Source organism: Mobula birostris, chromosome 32, assembly GCF_030028105.1.
Source record: "Mobula birostris isolate sMobBir1 chromosome 32, sMobBir1.hap1, whole genome shotgun sequence".
NCBI classification, from domain to species: domain Eukaryota; kingdom Metazoa; phylum Chordata; class Chondrichthyes; order Myliobatiformes; family Myliobatidae; genus Mobula; species Mobula birostris.
In genome coordinates, this window is record NC_092401.1 from 1,900,079 (window position 1) to 1,925,869 (window position 25,791).

The following is a 25,791-nucleotide window of genomic DNA, read 5'->3' on the forward strand; positions in this document are numbered from 1 at the left end:
TGGATTGAAGGACCTCTTTCCGTATGCGCGACTCTATAAGCCTCATGGCATATATGCAAGCATACACATATAGACAAAACAGTATATATTGGATTGTGTGTATACGTGATGTTCTGATTTATAATATGTTGAAACACCTTCACCCAGCTGAACTCAATTTAATTGCTCTCTGTGAACCATCTCTGCTGATTTGATAGTAATCTGGCTCTCCAAACTGTCAGTGCATCCGAGGCAATTAGTGTCAGTCACTTATCTGGAGGTGTGCGTAAACGGAACTGAGGTAATCAAAAAGAAGATCACAATCTTCTCCCTGAAGTCTTTCTTTGTTAGAATTCAATTATAACCTTCTGAGGACAGTCTTTGCTTTTGAAGTTGCTACATGGGAGACAACTCTTTTATCTTATAACTTCAATGAGACAGCCAAATGCTAGTGAAGTAAACATCCCATGTAATACACAAAAGAAAGGGCTCGCATTTATTTAACATCTTTCATGGCTTCAGAATGTCTAGAAGAGCTATCATACTAATGAAGTGTGGTCGTATTATAATACAGGAAGGGTGACAGCCAACTTGCACATAGCAAGTTTCTACAATCAGCTGTCAGAGCCAGGGGTCATTTTTAAAGAATAAGAAGAGATTTTTTTTCAGTTAGCTTGTGGAATATATTTTCTTGGTGTCACCTCGTAGGTGTGCACCATTCCCTGAAATGTTTACCTTTTATATTGAATTGTTTGTCTTTGGACTATCTCTGGGATTTCACAAACACATGGAAATCTGCAGATGCTGGAAATTCAAGCAACACACAGAAAATGCTGGTGAATGCAACAGGCCAGGCAGCATCTCTAGGAAGAGGTACAGTCGACGTTTCAGTCCTGACGAATGTGTGTATAAAAATAAATAACAGATGGGGTACGAGGGGGAGGTGGGGCATTAGTGGAAGTTAGAAAAGTCGATGTTCATGCCATCAGGTTGGAGGCTACCCAGACGGAATATAAGGTGTTGTTCCTCCAACCTGAGTGTGGCTTCATCTTTACAGTAGAGGAGGCCGTGGATAGACATGTCAGAATGGGAATGGGATGTGGAATTAAAATGTGTGGCCACTGGGAGATCCTGCTTTCTCTGGCAGACAGAGCGTAGGTGTTCAGCAAAGCGGTCTCCCAGTCTGCGTCGGGTCTCGCCAATATATAGAAGGCCACATCGAGAGCAGCGGACGCAGTTTATCACCCCAGCCGACTCACAGGTGAAGTGTTGCCCCACCTGGAAGGACTGTCTAGGGTCCTGAATGGTGGTGAGGGAGGAAGTGTAAGGGCATGTGTAGCACTTGTTCTGCTTACAAGGATAAGTGCCAGGAGGGAGATCAGTGGGGAGGGTTGGGGGGGGACGAATGGACAAGGGAGTCACATAGGGAGCGATTCCCGTGGAAAGCAGAGAGAGGTGGAGAGGGATAGATGTGCTTAGTGGTGGAGTGGCGGGAATAGAGTTCCCCTGGTCCTCACCTACTATCCCACCAGCCTCCGGGTCCAACATATTATTCTCCGTAACTTCCGCCACCTCCAATGGGATCCCCAGACAGTCCTTCCAGGTGAGGCGACACTTCACCTGTGAGTTGGCTGGGGTGATATACTGCGTCCGGTGCTCCTGATGTGGCCTTCTATATATTGGCGAGACCCGACGCAGACTGGGAGACCGCTTTGCTGAACATGGCCTCCGTTATTTATTTTTATACACACATTCTTTCTTTCACTCTCCTTTTTCTCCCTCTGTCCCTCTGACTATACCCCTTGTCCATCCTCTGGGTCCCCCCCCCCGCCTTATCTTTCTCCCCGGACCTCCTGTCCCATGATCCTCTCATATCCCTTTTGCCAATCACCTGTCCAGCTCTTGGCTCCATCCCTCCCCCTCCTGTCTTCTCCTATCATTTTTTATCTCCCCCTCCCCCCTCCCACTTTCAAATCTCTTACTAGCTCTTCTTTCAGTTAGTCCTGACGAAGGGTCTCGGCCTGAAATGTCGACTGTACCTCTTCTTAGAGATGCTGCCTGGCCTGCTGCGTTCACCAGCAACTTTGATGTGTGTTGCTTGAATTTCCAGCATCTGCAGAATTTCTCGTGTTTGCATCTATGTTATCTGATTGGTCCTGAATTCCCTTGTACTCCAGTGTGTATTTCAGGAGGGCATGCCGACTCCTCTTTTTTCGGTTGTTGTGGTTCCTTGCCTAGGAAAACGCAGACCGAGTTCTTCTGTGTATCATGTGTGATTTCAGTTCTTCAAGATTCAGTATAGACTACCTGAGTTCTTGCTAGTTTTGCAGGTTAATTTTTGTAATGGATCTTTTGTTTTGTTTGAGTTGCCAACACCTCTGTGATTCCTGCACTTGAGTTTGCTCGTGACCCTTACATCAACATTGTAATGATTTCCTGACTGTGTCCTTTTTGCCAATGTATAACTATCAGGACACCACAGAAAGCTCTCCAGCTGTTCTTTGAAACCTTGCTTTGCATACTCACTTCAGCAATGTGGTAGTCATTCAACAACCAATCCAGATGACTGGACAAACCTGGAGGTGTGAATTCAAACCCCATCAAGGCTGATGTCAAATGTAAATGTATGATGATTGGGACAACCCCCCTCAATCTGATTTACTGAACACACTGCTGTTGAGAGACCATAAGACCATGAGACATAGGAGCAATGTCAGGTCATTCAGCCCATTGAATCTTCTCCACCATTCCATCATTGCTGATTTACTATGCTTCTCAATCCCATCTCCTGCCGTCTCCCTGTAACCTTTGACTTTCTTACTAATCAAGAACCTATCAACCTCCGTTTTGAATATACCCAATGACTTGGCCTCCACGGCCATCAGTGGCAATAAATTCCACAGATCCCCTGCTATGTATTTTGAATCTAGACTATCCCACTATTGGAAACATCCTCTCCACACGCACTTTATCTAGATCTGGGGTCCCCAACCTTTTTCACACAGTGGACCGGTTTCATATTGATAATATTCTTGCAGACCGGCTGACCGGTGGGAGCGGGTGGTAGGGTTGCCAACGAACAAGAGTAGCAGTCAAATATGTTGGGTTTACCCCTAGAAAGACTACAATGACCATGAAGCCTTGTGCGGGCACAAGTCCGCATGCGTGATTTGCGTATGCGTGTACGTATCGCTTTTTTCTACAAATCGTTTTTGGTGATTCTGTTCGGGGGGGGTGTTAATCACGAATGTAATATATGTGATAAGTGGCTAATACACTCAAGTTCGTTTCTAAAAGGGTTTATCTAACAAATTTAATATTAAACACACAGTGCCTATTTTCCTCGCATGAATATAGCGATAAGTCAATTATCAGGGGAGCTTGAAGTAAGTGTTGAACGAACTTCCAGTAGAAGTGGTAGAGGCAGGTTCGGTATTATCATTTAAAGAAAAATTGGATAGGTATCTGGACAGGAAAGGAATGCAGGGTTATGGGCTGAGTGCAGGGTGGTGGGACTAGGTGAGGGTAAGAGTTCAGTACGGACTAGAAGGGCCGAGATCGCCTGTCTCCGTGCGGTAATTGTTATATGGTTATATAAGTCAATAGCATCATAACATCTTAAGTAATGTTTGGATATTAAACACACAGCACATATTTTCCCCATATGAATATATCAAATCATTGCAACACATCAATATCGCTGAATCAGTGGGAGCCCTGAGGTTGTTTCCCTGCAACAAGACGGTCCTATCGAGGGGTGATGGGAGACAGCGATACTCGAACGGGGTTCCTTATGTCCAGTCTATTCCGCAATTTAGTTTTCGTTGCATTCATTGCAGAGATATGTTGGAAATGGAAGCAATGTTTTCAGTGCTTCCGTGGCTATCTCAGGATATTTAGCCTTGACTTTGATCCAGAATGCTGGCAGAGATGTTATGTCAAACATACTTTTCAGCCTGCCGTCATTTGCAAGCTCGAGGAGTTGATCGCCTTCCCGTGCTGACATGGATGACGCGCGGGTAATGACTTCGCGTGCGTTCAAGCTCAACAGTGGACGTTATAGGGAATGAGGAAAGGTGCAACTGACACATATCGCCAAATCATATCATTTCCTCGCGGCCTGGTAGCGCATGCTTTGCGGCCCGGTGGTTGGGGACCGCTGATCTAGGTGTTCCAATGTTCTATACTTTTCAATGAGATCTCTCCCCACACCCACCCCACCATTCTTCAAAACTCCAGTATATATAGGCCCAGAGCGATCAAATGCTCCTCATATGTTAACCCTTTCATCAATAGAGTGTGTCTGTTTTAGAAGACAGGTATCAAGCAAGTGAACGGTGGAACCTCCCCAATATATCTAGACCTTCAGGACATGTTAGCCTGTGATAGCTCAGGCAGGTGCATCCCTATTTTTCACACACTGTACCGTGACAGGGTCCTGAATTACCTCTATAAACTGTGCTTTTGAAAAGAGAGAGAGAGAGTTATTTAACACCGGCATCTTGTTTTTAAGAGAGAGACAGACGAAGACAGCTTGGATGATGTTACGGGTTTTCTGCAGCATGTTTACATTTTTACAAGGACACTGGTTTCAGCGTCTGTATTCTTACAGACAGAGAAGGGAGGAGCTGTTTGAGTGACAGCTAGTATTCGGCACGGTGAGATAAATAGAAGGTCAGCTGTTAGACTTACAGACACATGGTTTTGGACACTGAATGAGCTTTGTTGTGCCCACAGAAAAAGTGGGTTTTGGAGGATCGATCAGTGACTCTTGCAGTGTGAGAACGGAGTGACCGGTGGGGAGTTATTTGTGTGTCCAACCCTCACCTGGGTTGATAGTTCCACCACAGAAGAACGGTCCCCTTTGTTGTGGTCACAGTCAGTGACTTCCAAAGGATTTCGGAGGACAACGGGAAGATCGACGGCGTCAGCTCACCTGAAGACTCAAATCTCTCCCTCTCTCTCTCTCTCCCTCTCTCTCTCCATCACTACTCAACTCAATACCACGAACTGAACTGAACTTTACTCATCATCGTAAGTCAATCTATTTACCCCTAGACTTGAAGAAGCTTGGTTTTCATATATGTCCACACTTACTTACATATAGCCATTGCTAACCTGTTTGATTTAACTGCATTTATATTACTGTATTGTGTAGTTACTAATAAATTCCATTAGTTAATAGCAATACCGGACTCCAAAGTGTTTTCCATCTCTGCTGGTTCTTTAACCCGTCACGGGGTACGTGACAGTACTTTTCTAGACTGATTATCATGTTTTGTTTTAAATAGGAGTCCTTGCTGTGTTTGTTATATCCTTCGCTCTCTAAGCTTGACTTCCCCAACAGATTGAGTTTATATGATACACAGTGGACAGTTGGGAGTTTTCAACACAATAAATACTTTTGTTGTGACTGGGAAACTAACAGATTATTGCATTGCCCCATCTAATTCACTTGCTCTTTAGGGAATAAAGTCTGCTGTCCTTACTGGGAGAGGGGTGGCATGTAGGAGTCATTACAGAGAGACAGTTATTCTGTACACAACACTAGCTCTCTGCTATGACAATCCACCCACTCTGATATTAATGGCTCATCCTTTCCATCTTCTCTTTCTTGTTATACAATGAAAATAAGCAAGTCTTCCACGATGGTGTAGTTATCGTGTTCTACATGGAAACTCAGAAGAAAAGTGGACACAGCCCAGTCTAAGATTGGCACAGCCCTCCCCACCACGAGGCACTGTCTTAAGAAGGTGGAGCATGTCATCAAGGACCCTCACCATCCTGGTCATGCCCTCTTTTCACTACTACTATCAGGGGAGAGATACAGATGCCAGAAGTCTTACAACATTACTATTAGGAACAGTCACTTTCCTCCAGCTGTCAGGTTCTTGAAATAACTTGCACACCCAAACTGTACCTCAGCAATGGAACACTACGAACGACCCCTTGTCTCTGTGTGATTTTTCCACTGGTGTTCTGACTTTGCTCAGTCTTTTATCTTCACAGTCTTCTCTAATTTATGTCTAATTTATCTTGTGCGTACTGTCTGTACCCATGTGGCTGTGATGCTGCTGCAAGCAAGTTTTTCATTGTATCTGTCCCTCTCTGTACTTGTGAACATGACCATAAAATTGCCCTGATGTGACTTAGGTACTGCAATGCAACAGAATGATTGGCCTTACAAAAGATTCAAAGATTCATTTGTTATCTAAGAATGTACGCAGTATACAACCTGAAGATTTGTCTTCCCACAGAAAGCTACAAAACAAAGAAAAATCATGGAACACATTCAAGAAGAGCATTAAAAACCCCTTCCCCACACAAAAAAAGAACAGAAACAAAAAAATAACAAGTGACAAAAACAGAATACAAAACATCGAAAGAGTCCAGGCATGTTCAGTTAACCTCAGTGATTGTTACCTATAAGCTGCCCCAATTCATTGGAAAAATGCCCAAAATCACACCAAAAACTGGAGCAGCCAGAAAACAGAAAGGCACCATAACATGAACTACAGAGCCCATTCCACAAACCGCATCAATTAAACCTTGCCCAACACTATCCTTTGACAGCATCGAGAGAGAAACTCATTCGAATGCAGGGACCTTCCTCTGCCAGCAGTGACCAAGAGGCTAGTAGATTGTGCTGACCACCAGCTCACCCTCCGCTCTCAGCTCAATGATGTCAATCTTCCTTGGCACTTTAGTTGGTGAGAAATGGAGTCAATCATGTGCTTGTGCCCCATCTCCGGGCTTCTTTCCTCCAGGCCACAAGCTTCACCCAAAACCTCACCAAACTCCCTCAGAGACATCAAAGTGCCAGTTCACTCAATCCAAAAACACAACACCAAAATGTAGACCACAGACTCCAAGAGTGTCAGAATCACAGCCAAAAGAAAAGGAAGTGAAAGAAGTAGTTTTGCAGACCTCCTGGACCATGTCACCCTTAGCCGCATTGTTCACTGGCATCATCTTCTTCCGAATCTTCATTAGAATTACGAACTCCTTCACATTTACAGCTGATGTTTTAGGCTGAGATCTTTCACCAGCTTCTCCTGATGAAGGGTCTCAGTCCAAAATATCAACTTTTTATTCCTTTCCATTGATGCTTCCTGGCCCGTTAAGTTTCTCCAGCATTTTCTGTGTAGTGCTCTGGATTTCCAGCATCCTCAGAATCTCCTGTGATTAATCTTTTCTGTATTTTCTTAAGCTTAATTGTATCTTTCCTACAGCAGGGTGACCAAAACGCAACATAATATTCCCAATGGAACTTCTCACTGCTTCACTGCTGAAGTTTCCTCCTGCTACAAGAAGGCAACCATCTTATTAGTGCCTAAGAAGAGCAGTGTGAGCTGCCTTCATGACTATCAGCCAGTAGCACTCATATCTACAGTGACGGAATGCTTTGAGAGGTCGGTCATGGCTAGAATGAACTCCTGCCTCAGCAAGGATCTGGACCCACTGCAATTTGCCTATTGCACAATAGGACTACAGTATATGCAATGAATGAAATGGTTACCGTATGAGGAAAGTCTGACAGCTCTTGGGCTGTATTGCCTGGAGTTCAGGAGAATGAGGGGGTATCTCATAGAAACATTCTGAAAGGCCTGAAGAGATTAGATATGGCAAAGTTATTTCCCATGGTAGGGGATTCTAGGACCAGCCGGCATGACTTTAGTATTGAAGGATATCCATTTAGAACAGAGATGCGGAGAAATTACTTTAGTCAGAGGGTAGTAAATCTGTGGAATTTATTCCCATGAGCAGCTGTGGAGGCCAAGTCATTTAAGGCAGAGATAGATAAGTTCTTGATTAGTCAGGGCATCAAAGGACATGGAGAGAAGGCAGGGAAGTGGGGATGACTGGAAGAATTGGATCAGCCCATGATTTAATGGTGGAGCAGACTCAACGGGCCAAATGGCCTAATTCTGCTCCTATATCTTATGGTCTTATGGTTCTTCATATGGCCTTAAATCACCTAGACAATACAAACACCTTCATCAGGATGCTGTTCATCGACTATAGCTCAGCGTTTAACACCATCATTCCCACAATCCTGACTGACAAGCTAGAGAACCTGTGTCTCTGTACCTTTCTCTGCAATTGGATCCTTGACTTCCTAGCTGGAAGACCACAATCTGTGCAAATTGGTGATATCTCCTCCTCGCGACGATCAACACTGGTGCACCTCAGGGGTATGTGCTTAACCCACTGCTCTACTCTCTCGATACCCATGACTGTGTGGCTAGGCATAGCTCAAATACCATCTATAAATTTGCTGATGATACAACCATTGTTGGAAGAATCCCAGGTGGTGACAAGAGGGTGTACAGGAGTGAGAGATTCAACTAGTGGAGTGGTGCCACAGCAACAAGCTTGTACTCATTGTCAGTAAGATCAAAGAGCTGATTGTGGACTTCAGGAAGACGAGGAAACACAAACCAATCCTCATAGAGGGATCAGAAGTGGAGAGAGTGAGCAATTTCACCTTCCTGGGTGTCAAGATCTCTGAGAACCTAACCTGGTCCCAACATATTGACGCAGCCACTGTATAAAGAAGGCAAGACAGTGACTATATTTCATTGGGAGTTTGAAGAGATTTAGTTTGTCAACTAAAACACTCAAAAACTCCGATTGATGTACCATGGAGAGCATACTGACAGGCTGCATCACTGTCTGGTATGGGGGAAGCGGAGTGGCTACAGCACAGGACTGAAAGAAGCTACAGAAAGTTGTAAAATCAGTCATCTCCATCTTGGATACTAGTCTCCACAGTACCCAAGACGTCTTCAGGGAGCAGTGCCTGAGAAAGGGAAGGTCCATCATTAAGGGCCCCAATCACCCAGATAACGCCCTCTTCTCATTGTTACCATCAGGAAGGAGGTACAGAAGCCAGAAGGCACACACTCAAGGATTCAGAAACAGCTTCTTCCCCTCTGCCATCCAATTCCTAAATGGACATTGAACCCTTGGACATTACCTCACTTTATTTTAAATAAATGTTATTTCTGTTTTTGCATGATTTTACTCTATTCAATATATATGTATACTTAATGTAATTGATTGATTGATTGATTGACTTATTTATTTCTGTATTAACATGTATTGCATTGAACTGTTACTGCTAAGTTAACAAATTTCATGACACCTGCCAGTGACAATAATCCGGATACCGATTCTGATTCTGAAATGGGCCTCACCAATATCTCATACAACTGAAAATTCAAAATTACAGATTAGCTTTATCATGACATGTACATGAAAACATCGAGAAGTACAAGGGAAGGTCAATGATCAACAAGGACCAAGGAGGTGCTGGGGGCAGCCCATGAGTGCTGGCATGATTCCAGCATCAACATAACACGGCCACAGTTTATTAACCCTAACCCTTAGGACGGGGTGCTAGTCTAGTGGTTAGTGTAACGCTTCACAGCGTTAGTGATTGGGGTTCAATCCCACCACTGTCTGTAATGAGTTTGTACATTCTCCCCGTGAGTTTCTTTCGGGTGCTCTGATTTCATCCCACACTCTAAAGATACACCGATAAATAGTTTATATGGTCACAGGGGTGTAATAGATGATACAGGCTCATTAGGCCAGAAGGACCCGTTACCGTGCTGTATCTCTAAATAAAATAACTCATACATCTTTGGAATGTAGGAGGAAACTCTCAAGGCCACGGGAAGAACCCCTAGCATCAGGAATTGAACCCTAATCTTCTGATTTCCTCCATTGTAAAACATTACCCAAACCACTTGTTACCATATCACCTGCATGGCCGGCTGGTGGCGCAATGGCATCAGCGCCGGACTCCAGAGCGAAGGCTCCCAAGTTCGAATCCAAGTCAGGACACCCCCCAAGCACGCTTTCCATCCGTGCTGGGTTGAGTGTCGAGCTAGCCACTCGGCCTCGTAAAAAAAAAAGGGTTGAGTCAGGAACGTTCGTATCGTGACCCGGTTAATCCGAATGGAGATCGATCCTGACACCACGCGCCAGACAATAATGGCTGACTGTCTGGTGCGACGTGCTAAAAAAACCTGCGTGGAGGACAATGCAATGCTGCACGAACAAGCTGGCAGAGGGCCTTGGTTTTGGAGATGGAAGACCCATCTTATCACACATTTCTGAGAAAGAATTGATAACGCCCCCGCTCCGACTCTAGGGTGAGGCAGCACACTCTCTTACAAACACACAGATGGACAGATAAGCAATTCTTCCACGTAAAATGATCTTTTGTACAGATTTAAAATAGCATAGCGTATCAATTGGGAACATCAGAAAGTGAGAAAAAACAACAAACTCACCCTTCTATAAAACCTCTCTCTGTGGGATTCCTTTTTCTCTCTCTCTCTTCAGAAGTTGTGACACCGACATTACCTTTTTTCTGAAGTTGTGACAAATTCATTATGCTTTTTCCATGGAAGCATGGTGCAACCTTTATTGAGAAAGATGAATTTCTACCCCTTGCTAGTAACCCCCCTCCACACACACACACACAGGTTCTGTTTACACAGTATCTGAAACCATTCTGGAGAAAATTGCTCATGATCAATGTTAATTATGAACATCAATAAATCTCAAGGAGTAAGACTTTATATTAACGATGCACTGCAGTGCTAAATGGATCATTCGACAATCACCCAAGCTATCAGAGATGAAGGTATAATCTCAACAACTTGTGTTTCCTTGTAGTCCTGCTTCTTACACAGCCTGCGTGAAACATCCTTAAGATCCACTACACTGAAAGCAAGTTTGAGGCAAAAAAAAATCATACTGTGTCAATCCATTCTCCATAGGAAGTTAGGGAAATCCATTTGACCGTTTCTAAAGTTTCAAAGCTAGGGTTAGTGGATTTATGTACGCATTCACATTTTGCAGGTATTCAATATAAAATTCAGTCTCGGATTGTCAGGTTCGTTTTGTTGGTTCGGATTAGGGTGTTTTATTGTTTTTTTAAAAGTATTCAGCAAAATTGAGCTTCTATTTTTAAAAAAAATCTTCAGGCTATTTTTGGACTCTACGTTTGCACTGCTTACATCAAAGACTCCTGACATCTGGACCGTTCCATCTTTTCACGGCTACCATCAGACAGGAGATACAGAAGTCCCACAACACCAGTTTCAAGGACAGATACTTCCCTTCAACCACCCAATTCTTGAACCAACCAGCACAATCCCAATCATTACAGCCTAGCAACAATATGACTCACTGAACACTGAACTAATGGGAACTCCCATTCCCATTCTGTCGTGTCAGTCCATGGCCTCCTCTACCACCAGGATGAGGCCACACTCAGGCTGGAGGAGCAACATCTTATACTCTGTCTGGGTAGCCTCCATCCTGATGGCATGAACATTGATTTCTGGAACTTCTGGTAATTATACCCCCTTCTCTTTCACCATTCCCCATTCCTGCTTCCTTCTCTCACCTTCTCTCCTTACCTGTCCATCACCTCCCTCTGGTGCTCCTCTCCCTTCCCTTTCTTCCATGGTCTTCTACCCTCTCCAATAAATTCTTCCTGCTATCTCTTTCACCAATCAACTTCCCAGATCTTTACTTCACCCCTGCCCTCTCCTGGTCACAGCTTTCACCTGTCACCTTGAATTTCTTCTTCCCCTCTCTCACCTACTTACTCTGACTTTTCCTCTTTTTTTGCATTCCTGATGAACGATCTCAGCCTGAAACATCGGCTGTTTACTCTTTTCCATAGATGCTTCCTAGCCTGCTGAGTTCCTCCAGCATTTTGGATGCGTTGTTTTGGATTTTCAGCGTCTGCAGATTTTCTCATGTTTGGGAACTAATATGGGCTTTGTTTTCTCTTGTTCTATTGTGCTCTTTCTTGTAAAATTGTGTATAATTTATGGTTAATTCATGCTTTTCTTCTGAAGGCTGTGTATCAGATGCTCTGGGCCCGTGATGTTGCTGCAAGTATGTTTTCAAAGCAGCCATGTGTTAATGTACTTTTGCATATGACAATAAACTTGACCTTGACTTTAAATACCTCAGTAACTTTTCCTAACAGTGTTATTTGAGATAGGGAATGCATCAATGAACAATTGATCTCTGCAGTCCAATCCTCCTATATTATTTTCTTGCCAAAATACACTCTGGTCACTTTATTAGTTATCCTCTGTTCCTAATAAAGTTGCCACTGAGTGTATATTCGTGGTCTTCTGCTGATGTAGCCCATCCACTTCAAGGTTTGATGTGCTGTGTGTTCAGAGATGCTGTTCTGCACGCCACTGTTGCCTTCCTGTCAGCCTGCACCAGCCTGGCCTTTCTCATCTGGTCTCTCTACCAATGTATTTTCACCCACACAACTACCACACACTGGATGTTTTTATTGTTTCTCACACCATTCCCTCTAGACTCCTGAGACTGTTGTGTGTGAAAACCCCAGGAGATCAGCAATGTCTGACATACTCAAACCACCAACAATCATTCCACAGTCAAAGTAACTCAGGCTACGTCCACACTACACCGGATAACTTTGATTGCATTTCCTCACAATTCTGATAATTGATCTGAACAACAATTAAACCCCTTGACCATGTCTGCATGCGTTGATGCATTGAGTTGCTGCCACATGATTGGCTGATTAGATATTTGTATTAACGAGGTATACAAGTGTACCTAATAAAGTGGCCCCTGAGTGTATTTTTGGTGGTGGGGGATTATTGTACATAGAGTATACTGATGTTCTATCACATGGATTGCAATACATTTACAGATGAATCCCCATTTCCATCTGGGATTTCACTGATGACACATTTCATTACTCACCAGACTTGCAAGGTGTTTCAAATTCATGGGAGAGAGAGGGGTTTGTTTTCTCTCTGAGTATTGACCCTCTGTCCTGTCCTCTCTCACACACTCTTGCCATCTTCTCCCTTTGTTTAACTCTTCCTTCTACCTCTTCCCTCCTCCTCCCCCCTCCTTGGTCTATCTGCCACACTCCCTCAAAATCTGCTTCCACATCTTACCTACCAGCCTTTATCCACCTCTCTGTCAAACTGCTTCGTACTAGGAATCTTCCACCTCTCCTCTGTGTCATGCTGTTATGCACCAGGAACCTTCCATCTCCCCTCTCAGTCCTGATGGAGGGTCTTAACTTGAAACATCCCACCCTTCCCCAAATCTGAATCTTAACCCTCTTGGTGACCGTTCTTGACAAATGTTGCAGCCATACAAATTTTTAGTCCAATTACACTTGGAGAATTGAGTGCATTTCTTGTCTATCTGCTGTAGAGAGGAAGTGGAGATTGTGGAGAGGGTGCAGAAATGGTTTACCAGTATTAGAAGGCATTTAGTCTCAAGCAAGTCCGGGCATACTTGGTTTTCCCCCTTGGAGTGTTGACGCTGAAGCGAGTCCTGGTGGAAGTTTTTAAATCAAGAGAAGCATGGGTAAGGTAGACAGTCAGAATTGTTCCTCTTGGATAGAATAATCACATTGGGGGGCAGAGTTTCAAGACGATGCGAGAGTCAATTTTTTTAAGCAAATGGTGAGCTCCTGAAATGGGTTCCCAGAGTGGCTGCAGCTTGGTGGAGGTTAAGAGGCATTTTGATAGACACATGAATATGAAAGGATTGGAGGGACATAGGATTATTCATGGAAAGAGGATATTCATAGAACTGGCATCTAATTTGTGAGGTCAATGGCCTGCCCAGTGCTGTACTATTCAATGTCCTACGTTCTACCGGGCTCTATCTCACCGCTCCACTATACTGCTGCCATCCGTGCTGACATTCTTTTCTCTTCCCTCTCAGGCTCAGTGCAGGGTCCTGATTTGAAACATCAACTTGCAACCTTTGCTCCCACAAATGCTGCCTGGCCCTTTGGGTTCTTCCAGTGTTCTACCTTTTGTTCCAGTTTTCAGTGACTGCAGTATCTCTTGATTTCAAGAGGTCTATGGGTCTCTATTTCCTTCATCCTACTCTTTCCCAGTTCCTAGTACATTATCCTTCATGGTAACTGTCTCTGACAAACACAAGACATTCATTTAGTTTACCAAGCCTGGAATCCATCTGAGAAAACCGAGAATCGTTGCTGCCATTTCTGTCTCTCCAGATGCTACATGATATGTTGGAAGCTTCCAACATTTTCCTCTGTGGCTCTCCTGGGCTCCACCTGCTGACAAAGAGAAAGATTTAATTAAAAATAGCAACTCTCACCTTCACAACTGTCCTCCTGAACCTGATGATCTGCATTTTTGCCTTAATGACTGGGGCAACTGTACTGAGTTAAGTTATAAACAGAAAATAACCCTATGCCGCGTGCTATTTTTAATCTTTGCCATGCATGCTGCAGCATTATCGCAACAGGGATTGTCTCACAAAACAGCTCACCAAGGGGTCCAAACACCTGATTAAATGTGGCTCCCAACTACAGCATTTCCAGGACAACTCACAGATCACATCTTCTCCTTCCTGATAATTCATTGTCAAGATACTTCCCAAATCTGCTCCAAAGTCGCAGAATCTTCTTCATTTTACATGTAAGCTCATGATAAAATGGCGGAGCAGACTCAAATGGCCGAATAGCTGACTTCTGCTCCTTTGTCTTATGGTCTATGGTAAGGTGCTCTGAAGTTGGCAGAAATGATAGCCCCTTAGTAATTAGCACTTTCCTTAATTATCCCTTTGCAAAATCTTTACTTTGTGTTCCCACAATCATGCACACCTTTTTATTCCTTACCCTGATCCCACCTTGGCTTTTTCCCCTTCACTAACATCAATGGAGCCCCTGGACTAAAGATATTGCCGTCTGTCTCAAACGTTACAAATGGTGCTTGTGGCCTTCTGAAAACAAAATGTGCACTCTGCATTGCCTGCATTATTTTTTTTCTGGCACAGGGCTCATTCAGTAAAAGAAAATGACATTCCTATTCAGGCTTTCAGGAATGCCATTTATTGGATTGCTTGGCTTGAAGTCGAAAGAACCGTGCACTGTTTATGCCGGCCAGGATAGAATCAATGTCATTTCTGTTCAAGTAGCCCAGTGAAAGTCTTGCATTTCTGTCGTGCCAACAATCTCAGGATGTTGCAAAATGCTTCACAGCCAATGTAGAGTGGTCAGCACTGATGTGTAGGGAATCCCGGAAGGACAGACGCACCAACACCAGCATACTGGAGGATGTCAACATGAACAGCATCTCCACCATGGTACAGCAACACCAACTCCAATGGATAGGTCCAAATGGATAAAGGAAACATTGCAAAGATAACATCAAAATCAGGCCGAAGAAGTTGAACATGACATCTAAAAACTGGGAAGATATTGCACTCAATAGATACACCTGGAGGAAATCTGTTCAAGAGGAAGCTGTGCTACATGAGAGAGAGCTCTACATGAATGCTCCAGACAACATTTTTAAAACATTTATTTATTGAAAATCAGCACTGAATTGGCCCTTTCAGTCCTTCAAGCTGCACCACCCAGCAATCCCCTGATTTAATCATAACCTAATCACAAGGCAATTTACAATGACCAACTAACCTGCCAACTGGTACATCTTTAGACTGTGCGGGAGGAAACCTGAGCACCCGGAGGAAACCCACATGGTCACGGGGAAAATGTACTAACTCCTTACAGACTGTGGCCTAGAATTGAACCCGGGTCACTGGTACTGTAAAGCATTGTGCTAAACATTATGCTACCATGTCACCCCCAACCCCTGGCAAGATGGCAGCGCACTCGGATGCAATGGACCAATCAAAGGTAATATTGTCCTTTTTAAACATATTTTTTATAACCGCAAGATCCTACTGGGCAAAGTACTAAAGGTGAGTTGCTGTTTGACAGAGAAACTGAAGGATCTGGACTTGATGCAGATCACACTGCTGCCTGCGTCAGAGAGACATCTGAGGAGTTGGTGCACAAAGGTGCGTCCAGTCTCATGGTGAGTGATCGGCTTAGTTGCTTTTGTTTTAATCGCAAGACTCTATTGAACATTGTTAATGTGGAATGCTGCAAGTCCAATTCTGTGATTTATTGGCGGAAATGGCAGAGGTGTGTGGCCTCAGTTGTAGCACGGTCTGGGCCTCAAGCTGCAGTGACGCCTGCTTGCATCCACCCCGGAGAGAGGCACGGTAGTCTGTGCACTCCACCAGATATGGTGTGGAGAAAGCTGGAGCCGGTGCTGTCTCCCAGTGTTTGCTCGGCAGAAGACGAGCCGTATGGTGTTCAACTCCAGACTGCAGCAACATTTCTGGATTCAAGGTCTTGGAATTTTTTATGTGACTGTATTTTACTGATACCTGATAAGTACTTGTTATCTATATATATGCCTTGTGCTGTGTGCGACTGTTGATACTGTGTTTTGCACCTTGACCCCAGAGTAAAGTTATTTCATTTGGCAGTACTCACAGGTATTTATGTGTGGTTGAATGACAATTAAACTTGAACAAGTGGCAGAAGCCTATATGTGCACGGCAAACTCCCACCAAGGTGATAAGAACCAGATAATCTGCTTTTCAGAAAAGTTAATCATTGTGTAAGTACTTACCCCAGAACAGCAAGGAGAACGATAGTAAGATACGTTTGAAAACAAATGGAGCTTCAGTTTTAAGGTGATGCTTGAAAGGTAGGATTCCCCCAACAATTCAGTATTCCCTAGTCTGAACCGTACTAAAAAGTCCAAAGGCATGCATGGGACGTGCATGGGATTTTCAATCTGAATTCTTTGCTGTTTGGAAGAATGGAGGGTGATCTTATTGAAACATATGTGACCCTTAAAGCCATGAGAGGGTAATTGTCAAAATGTTTCTACTGGCAGGAAAACCTTGAACAGGGAGGCATATTTAAAAGATTAAGGAGCTGTCCTTGTAAATGGAGAATGTTCGCCCCAGAAATGTGCGGCGGCAACACTTGTGGGCTTTTTGGCTGTGTTGGTTGTTAGCACAAACAGCACCTTTGACTATTTGTTTTAATGTACATATGATAAATAAATGTGAATCTGATGGTGAATCTCAGGAATTCTCTATCTCTGAGGGTTGTAGAAGCTAGATTAATGGATGTAATTAAAGAGGAAATGGCCACATTTTTGAAAGGCCAGGGAATTGGGAGAGGTGGGGAAATGGCACAGAAGAGGAGAAAAGGCCTTCAGTAGATCAGCCATTTTAATATTTAATAGTAGGAAGGCCCGAGGGGCCAACAAACCCACTCCTGCCTCTACCTTCCTGTGTTTTTAAGTATTTTCACACTTTAAACAGTTGAAAGTTAACAACTCACTTGAATATAGAAATGATGTTTGAATATTTTATCTGCACGGTGCTTTCAACTTGCCAACGCACTCTAAGATGGCTTAAAGGAGCATTCCCAACAAAAATTGAATATAAACTGCAAAACATATCTGGAAGATGATGAAATATTCATCTAAAAGAGGGTTTTGAGGAACAATGAAAAGAATGAAAGGAGAGAATGGTTCAAGGAGGGAATTCAAGAATTTGAGGGATTTACCAGCTGAAGGTGCAGTTGTCATTAGTGGAGAGATTAAACTTGAAGATAACTATTAATTAGATTAGGTCAAGCTCAGATATATTGGACAGTTTTCAGACTAAGTGGAATTATAATAATATAGAGGGGTTAGTGGTGTGTGATGAATATTAACTTTTCATGGCCTGAAAGGCTTATTGCCAACCTCAGCTTTCCAGCAGAGTAGCATGACCTTTCCAAATGGTCAGAAATGTTGTGACAAAGTTAAACTTCTAATAAAAATATCTTGCTCAACTACTTGTTCTTTTCTATTTTCACAGTTGTTCTCTTTTACACATTGGTTGTTTGTCCGTCCTGTTGGGTATGGTCTTTCATTGGTGCAATTGTGTTTCCTGGATTTACTGTGTATGATCACAAGAAAATTGATCTTAGTGTTGAATATGATGGCATATATGTACTTTGATAATAAATTTACTTTGAACTTTGATGTAAATAGGAACTGGTCTTTATTTCTTAATGTAAATTTCAAGCAGCAATCAGTTTGAAGTTAAAAGCACAGCTTTGCAAACAGTATTGCCTATAGACCACAGGCTGCCAGCCTACAGGAGAAGCAGACTGCTCAAGAGATATGGTTTGCAAAGTGAAGCCACCATGAGTCTTCTTGTCTGCATTAGCCAAATGCAAGACAATGGGGTTTATGTCACAAGTGCATTAAACAGGGTGACAGGCACAGCTAATCCATTGATGGTTAGGATGGCTGTGCACTCAGAGAATCAGCCCTCACAGCATTAACTTTAGGTGTCTGGGATCTTTGTCCACAGAAACTTTTAGACCATCTGTGTGAATTACTTTGTCCCAGTCACTTGAAAATAATGTCAGCTAGATACAAGACAGCATAAACACTAGAAAGCCTTGGAAGATGTTAGGAATGGCAAGGAGAGTATCAGAAAGATGAGGTGATGGAAACCCATCCACGGAATTTCATTGCATGTTGTCAGATATGTATTTGTGCATGTGACAATAAACTTGCCTTTGAATTTTCAACCAATAAAGAGACAACCTTGGTCAGTAAGCAAAATGCAAGACACGGTAAAATGTAGGATCTGGAGAGAGGAGTTTTGGATGTCTTAAACTTAGGAAAGATATGAAAACAACTTGCTTTCACTGCCATCTTATTCCACATAGCTTCCAGCTCTGTTTTTGGGCCTCCTGGTTTGGACCTGCCAAGCTTCCCAGGTATTCACATTCCATTAACTGCTTCTCCTGCCGCTTCTCCCTCCAAGTTCTATGTGCCACCCTCTCCACTACGTGGGGATATCAGGTGGCCCTGTCTCAGTCACTGCCACAGCTCTAGACCTTTCCCTCCTCCACCTTCCATGGATCTTCCTAACATTTCATCCTCCGCTGGATCCATGCCTTCAACCGCCTTCCTAGTGTCCAAGTAGGATTGGAAGATCACCCATCTCCAGACTATAGACTCCGCCATCTCCAACTCTGGTTCTGATCGCTCTAGATGCCCCTGGCTACAGCCCTTGCTGCCACTCGCTCAGACCATGATTCAATCGGACACCCAGAGACTGTGATCTCGCCGATTGTAAACCCATTCCAGTTGCCCCGGATGATTCTGAACTGGTGACACAATCGTCGCCATCCCCATTTCCAATGTCCTTGAATGGATCCAGGCCTCAGGTTCAAGCAAATGCTAGCTTCTACTATCTCAGACTCCTTCAAATTGCAGATTTTATAGCCTCTAGATGCAGCTCCAGCCTGGATTTCAGCAACCAGAACTTCCAGGCTGATATCTTTTCGCTGGCATTGCACCCCCAGACTCTCCTTCACCCACCACCACTCTACAACCCTGAGTCTCTCAGGCCCCACTGACACCTCTTGGATCCTTAGAGCCTCTATCATTCTCCCACCCTACCATTCCTGAACACCTCAAACCTCCCCTTCCTCTGAGGTCTCCAGCTTTCCTTCCCCCTTCAATCCCAGCTCAAATTCCTGCTGTCTGACCTCCCCCTGCCCACTCTGATGTGGAGCATTCTGTCCTCAGCAAGGGCCTTACCTTTGTCTCCCTTCACCCATACCTCAGTGACTTCTGCACCTACCAGCACGATGAGCTGTTCTGTCATCCCTGTTTCTGAGCCCCCTTCTTTGGCAAGGATTCCCCAACCCACACCGATGTTCCCTTCTACTATCTCCAACTCTCCTCAATACCCGTCTGGGTATTTTCCATTAAAAAATCTGCTACGTCACCCTTAAAGAGGCAGGGTTTAATTGTAAGGTCATGCTTCCTTGTTTGGAGCTCTGGAAGTCAACATACATTGCACCTTCCACTTTGCTTCAGTCACCTTGAGAACCAAGCAAACAGCCAAATACCTACGCAACCAGTCCTAGCTTCCAAACTGGCCCACATTCAAGGGCTCATCTTGATTAATTTACATGGAGTTTCTATGTCTATGTATGCCTATGACAACAATTAACTTTAACTTTAATGTGCAGGAATTCTTTCAGATTTCTGAGGAAAGAGTTGAGTGCAACAGTCTATGAGCCACAGCTCTAATGTATTCCACGGAGGACCTTGAATATTGCTGGAATTCTGGGAAGTGTGTGTGTGTGTGTGTGTGTGTGTGTGTGTTTTTGTCTGCATGTGTGCATACCTTTTCAAAGGTTTCAAAGGTACATTTAATGTCAGAGAAATGTATACAATATACATCTTGAAACGCTTTTTCTTTGCAACCATCCACGAAAACGGAGGAGTGCCCCCAAAGAATGAGTGACAGTTAAATGTTAGAACCCCAAAGCCACCCCCGCCAGCCCCTCTCCCTTCCGCGCATAAGCAGCAGCAAGCAATAATCCCCCTTCCCCCCACCAGTAAAAAAAAAGCATCAGCACCCGCCACCAGGCACTCAGGTGTGAGCAAAGCAACATCAAAGACACAGACTTGCAGTACTCCAAAGACATTGCGTTTCACCCAGTATTTGACATACCACAGGCTCTCTCTCTCCCTAATAAGGGAGAAAGAGATGTCTCTATTTCACACTTTTAATGTTTGAAATAGTTCTATTTGATATATTAGTTCATTTTAATAATAGTTTGAACTTTAACGGGTTGCAGTTTTTTTCAAGATTGCACCAAACTGCAGTCTCTATTAAGGTCATGACTTAGACATAGTTGTGTTTTAAATTTGTAGGGATGGTTTTGGGGACTGAGAGGGGAGTTAGAGATCAGATTAGGGTTTAGGGACAGTGATGTAGAGGAGTTAAAGTTCAGGTCTCTGTTCCACGCTCTGAAGGCCAGTGATGTGGACTGGTAATAAAGGATATCTGCAGTCCAGGCCTCCACTCTGTGGTCGAAGACTGGCCCAAGGATTTTGCATGAGGAGGCTCAAGGGCTGGTTGTTCAGCACACCCGAAGTTCACGCCTGGAGTTTTGGATCTCATTATTGGCTAGTCCGGGGGTTGATACTGAACATCATGAGCTTGAAGGTCAATAGAAAATCTGGAGGCTGGATGCTGGATGCTGGATGCTGAAGGCCTATCCTGGAGCTGGATGACTATCCGTGGATGGGAAGGCAGAAATGGGCCTGTTTTATTGCCTGGGGGTATCCCAGTGTTCTGGGCTCCTCTGCTGAGTTTTGAGAGCCTGCTATGTTAGTGCCGAATGGGCCCTATTACTTGTGGGCACATCCCCAGGTTGTGTTGGCTGTTGACACAAATGACGCATTTCACTGAATTTTTCGATTTACATGTGATATAAAATAATCTGAATTTACAGTCATTCCTGCCATTCAGTGCCAGAAGGTTCAGATCACATTAATGGCTCTCTCTGGGTATGAGTCTGATGGGGTCAGTCGTCACCCGCAGTCCGTCATTATAGAAGAGCTGCCAGCCTCTGGTGCTGAGATGCCCAGCGTGACATCAGATCTGACTGAAACGCCGTGACCTTGACTCTCAGCTGTGAGAGCAGGCTGTGAAGGAACCGTGGGCTCTGTGACCTATGGAAAACCCGCCCACCGTGCCCTCCTCTTCATGTATTTTGATAGTCTTTTGTCTCTGAATTATAAGATACAATGTGACATACAGCTCATGCCACAATATTAAAAATGCTGATTGCAAAACCCATAAGCACAAAACAGTGATGACTAAATCACAATATTAGATAAGAACACTATGTCACAGCCGTCTCCTGGCTCTTCCTCAGAATCACACTGTAAGGTGGCACGGTAATGTCGCAGTTAGCGTCACAGCGCCAGCGACTCAGGCTCATTTCCTACCTTTGCCCATAAGGAGTTTATACATTCTCCCTGTGACCGCAAGGGTTTCCTCCAGGTGCTCCGGTTTCCTCCTACATTACAATGATGTACAGGTTATTAAGATAATTGGCCACTCGGGTGGAACTGGGTGACACAGGAAAGGTCCTGCTTCTGTGTGTATATCTAAATAAAAATGTCCTTTCAATCCACTGAGACCTTGCTTTAATGTCATCCAGCCAGCATCTCCTCAACACCACTGTGGAGCTCCAGCTGAGAATTGTACTTAGTTTTGCAGTGAGGATTGAAACTACCAGTCTCCTGATTCAGACATTAAATCAGTAACCACAGAGATACAGCTGCCACATCAGGAAGCTCACTGTTCTTTAAAAAAATCACAAGCTACTCTTTGGCTAAGCATTAGTGGAAAATCTGAAGTTTCACCCAAGGGACAGATAAGCATGCTGAAGGAACAAACACGGTAATTATTTATCAGCTTACGTCACAGGGAAGGGGCAGACTCTGCAAGAACGAATTACTGTGTCATTGCTGCATCTCACAGAGTCTTGTGTCAAGGTTACCATTACCCTGTGATAGGACTGGTCATGTGTTGCCTCACTGGCTATCACCCAGTTATACTTACATCTACTGTGATAAAATGGATTGAGAAGTTGGTTCAAATGTTCAAAGTACATCTATTTTCAAAGTATGTAGACATTATACAACATTGAGGTTCATCTCCTTACGGGCAGCCACAAAACAAAGAAACACAAAAAAAGTCTGTCAAACTCCCAATGTGCAGAGAGAGAGAGAGACGAATCATGCAAACAATAAATGCAAGCAAGTAACATTTTGAACTGAAGTCCACAAGAGAGTCTGGCCACAGACCCATAGTTCAGTGCAGAGCTTAGTAAATGACACAGATCAGCCAGCTGATCTGGCCTGTTCCTCGCCTTGGGCCCCAACACTCTGACCTTTTCTGTTTGGCCCCACACCTAAACCGTGAATGGTTATGGCAAGGACCTGGACCACTTGCGTTTTGACTACTACCACAATAGATCTACAGCAGATGCACTCTCACTGGCTCTCTCTCAGCCATGGGGCCCATTCCTCAGACCTGCTGTTTATTGACTACAGCTTGGATTCAACACCATCAACCCTGCAGTACTAATCATCGAGCTTCAAACGGTGGGCCTCTGCACCTCTCTCTGCAACTAATCCTTGACTTTCTTATTGGGTAACCACAGTCAGTGTATATCAGAAATAACATCTCCCCCTCTCTGTCAATCAACACCAGTGTCGTGTGCTTAGCTCACTGCTCTACTGTCTCTACACTCATCACTGGCTCTGCACAGCTCAAACACCATCTACAAAGTTGCCAATGATACAACTGTTGTCAGAATCTCGAATGGTGATGAAGAGGTGTACAGGGGTGAGACAGATCAGCTGGTTGAGTGCTGTCACAACAACAACTTTGCACTCTTCATCAGTAAGACCAAGGAATTGATTGTGGATTTCAGGAAGGGAAAGTTGAGGGAACCCACACCAGTCTTCATTGAATCTTACAAGTCCTCCCTCAGCAAGATGATTGAGGTTAGATTAACTCTTCTGGTCTCACAAGCTGAAGGGATATTGTTTTGCCTGTTGTTCTGGGAAGAGTCAAGTCAAGTTGCTTTTATTGTCATTTCAACCATAACTGTTGGTACAGTACACAGTAAAAACGAAACAACGATCCTCCAAGACCATGGTGCTACCTGAACCAACACAAAACTACACTAGACTACCTGAACCAACACAAAACTACATTAGACTACCTGAAACAACACAAGACTACACTAGACTACCTGAAACAACACAAAACTACATTAGACTTCAGGCCTACATGGGACTACATAAAGTGCACAAAGCAGTGCAAGACAGTACAATAATTAATAAACAAGACAATTGGCACAGTAAAGGACAAATTACAATATAATAATAAATGATGTAAATGTAAATGCAAATGTAAATAATGTAAACAATGTTTTAGCAGAAACTGACAAAGAAATGAGCAAAAATTGCAAAGGGAGTGGAGTGGTGTTCAGTTCTGTGTGTGTGTGTGTGTTGGTGTCAGACTAGACTCTGGGACTTGAGTCTAGTGGCTTGGGGGAAGAAACTGTTACACAGAGTCACATATTCCTTGGGTGTTCTTAATATCTACAGGGAATCAAATTTTCAAATCCTGAGAACAAATTTAGCAAACATTTCACTGTGCATAATTGATTTAATTTTCCCTATTTTCCCTAAAGTGTTGAAGACGGCTTCTGGCACATATATACCCTCATCATGCAGGACTTTGCATAGGAGAGTTGCGATATCATGTTACACCTGTACCAGGCACTGTGATTGCATCTGGAATATTGCCTGCATTTCTAGTTGTAATTCTGGGAAGGATATGACTAAGTTACTGTGGGTACAGAAAAGAATCACAAGAACGTGGCCAGGAACAGGGGGTCTGAGTTGATAAGGTTACACAGAGATTGCAGTATTTCCCTACAATGAAGGCCGACGAGGCATGACCTTAAAGCAGGGGTTCACCGCCTTTTTTATGCCGTGGACTCCTACAATTAACCAAGGAGTCTGTTGAGCCCTGCTGGGAAAACACCTTCCTTAAAGGCTCATAAATTTAGCAACAATCAGCATAGATAAGGCAGATGCTCTATCTTTTCCTTCAGGTCGAGGACTCTAAAACTAGAAGGCATAGGTTTAAGATAAAAGGGGAAGGTTTAAAGGGTGCCTAAGAGGAAAGTTTCTCCACATAAAAGATAATAATTATATGGAATGAGCTGCCAGACGAAGTGGCAGAGATGGGTAAAATTATAACGTTTAAAAGACATTTGGATTAGTGCACCAAAAGGAAAGGGTTAAATACAGGGCAATGGGACTAGCTCAGGATGACACCTTGGTCACCTTCGGCAAGTTGGGCCAAACAGATTGATACCTTGCTGTATAATCCTGACTCTGACACAAATGGAATGGGTACTTTGTAAACATCATTGAGAGCTTTTTCTTGTTTGTGAACACATTTGTCCATTAGTTGAAAGAATAAATGTGAAATGGTAGTTTTCTCATTTTCTACATGGAATAAAGTAATGGGTCATGGAGCTTCATGCAACACCTCCCTTCTGTAAGGTCACCTTGCACAGGAGCATGCCCGTCAATGACTTGAACCTTTCTATCCTTAATTTCTTCAGTACATAGCAGGCTGCCTGTAGTCCACATATCTGATATTAAGCAAACTGGTCTATAACAGCCTTGAAAGCTCTCTCACTCCATATGTCTCCTATTTTTCAAAGGACATACAAAATATTCAGTGAGAAGTTAAGAAGTTAAGAGCAAAGTTAAGGTGACACTAAACGGCGCTCATTTGTTTGCATCTTCGGAAACAGCTCTATTTCCATCTTTAATATCTTTATTTTTCCCTTTCAGGGTGCTTTTGAAGACCCTGACCTGGAGTTACATGCTGACGTTGGTTCTTTGAGGGAATGAGACCCGCTCTCGGGGTTTCAGGATAGGCCATTGCTTGGCCTGCCAAGGATTCGGCCTGAGAGTCCGGCTCGAATTCGGAAGCCTAAGATCTCAGGGCTCTGGAGACGGGCAGATTGAGGGTCGGTGTCACGGCAGGGGACCTGTGTGTCATCGGGGAGAGTCGGGATATCTGCTATGGGTCGAAAGACCCATAGTCTTTGCGATATTTAGGCACAGAGCTCAAGAAAAATGACGCAATGGACTTCTAACATCGTAAACCGGCTAGTTGTTTGTTATGTCTCTCCGCTCGCTGGGAAAATACAGAGACTCCTCCTTCTCCCTTATTTGGGAGAGAGAGAACCTGCGGTAGGTATGTCGAATGCCGGGTGTAACGTGTGGTCTTTGGGGTAACTGCAAGTCTGTGTCTTGGCTATTGCTTTGCTCACGCTGAGAGCTCGGTGGTGGGGTCGATGCTTGCTTTTGTTTTGCCGGTGGGGGGAGGGGGGATTGTTGCTCACTGCTGCTTATGCGCGGGATGGAGGGGAGCTGGGGGAGACCTTGGGGTTCTTATGTTTATCTGTCGTTCATTCTTTGGGGCACTTCTCTGTTTTCGTGGATG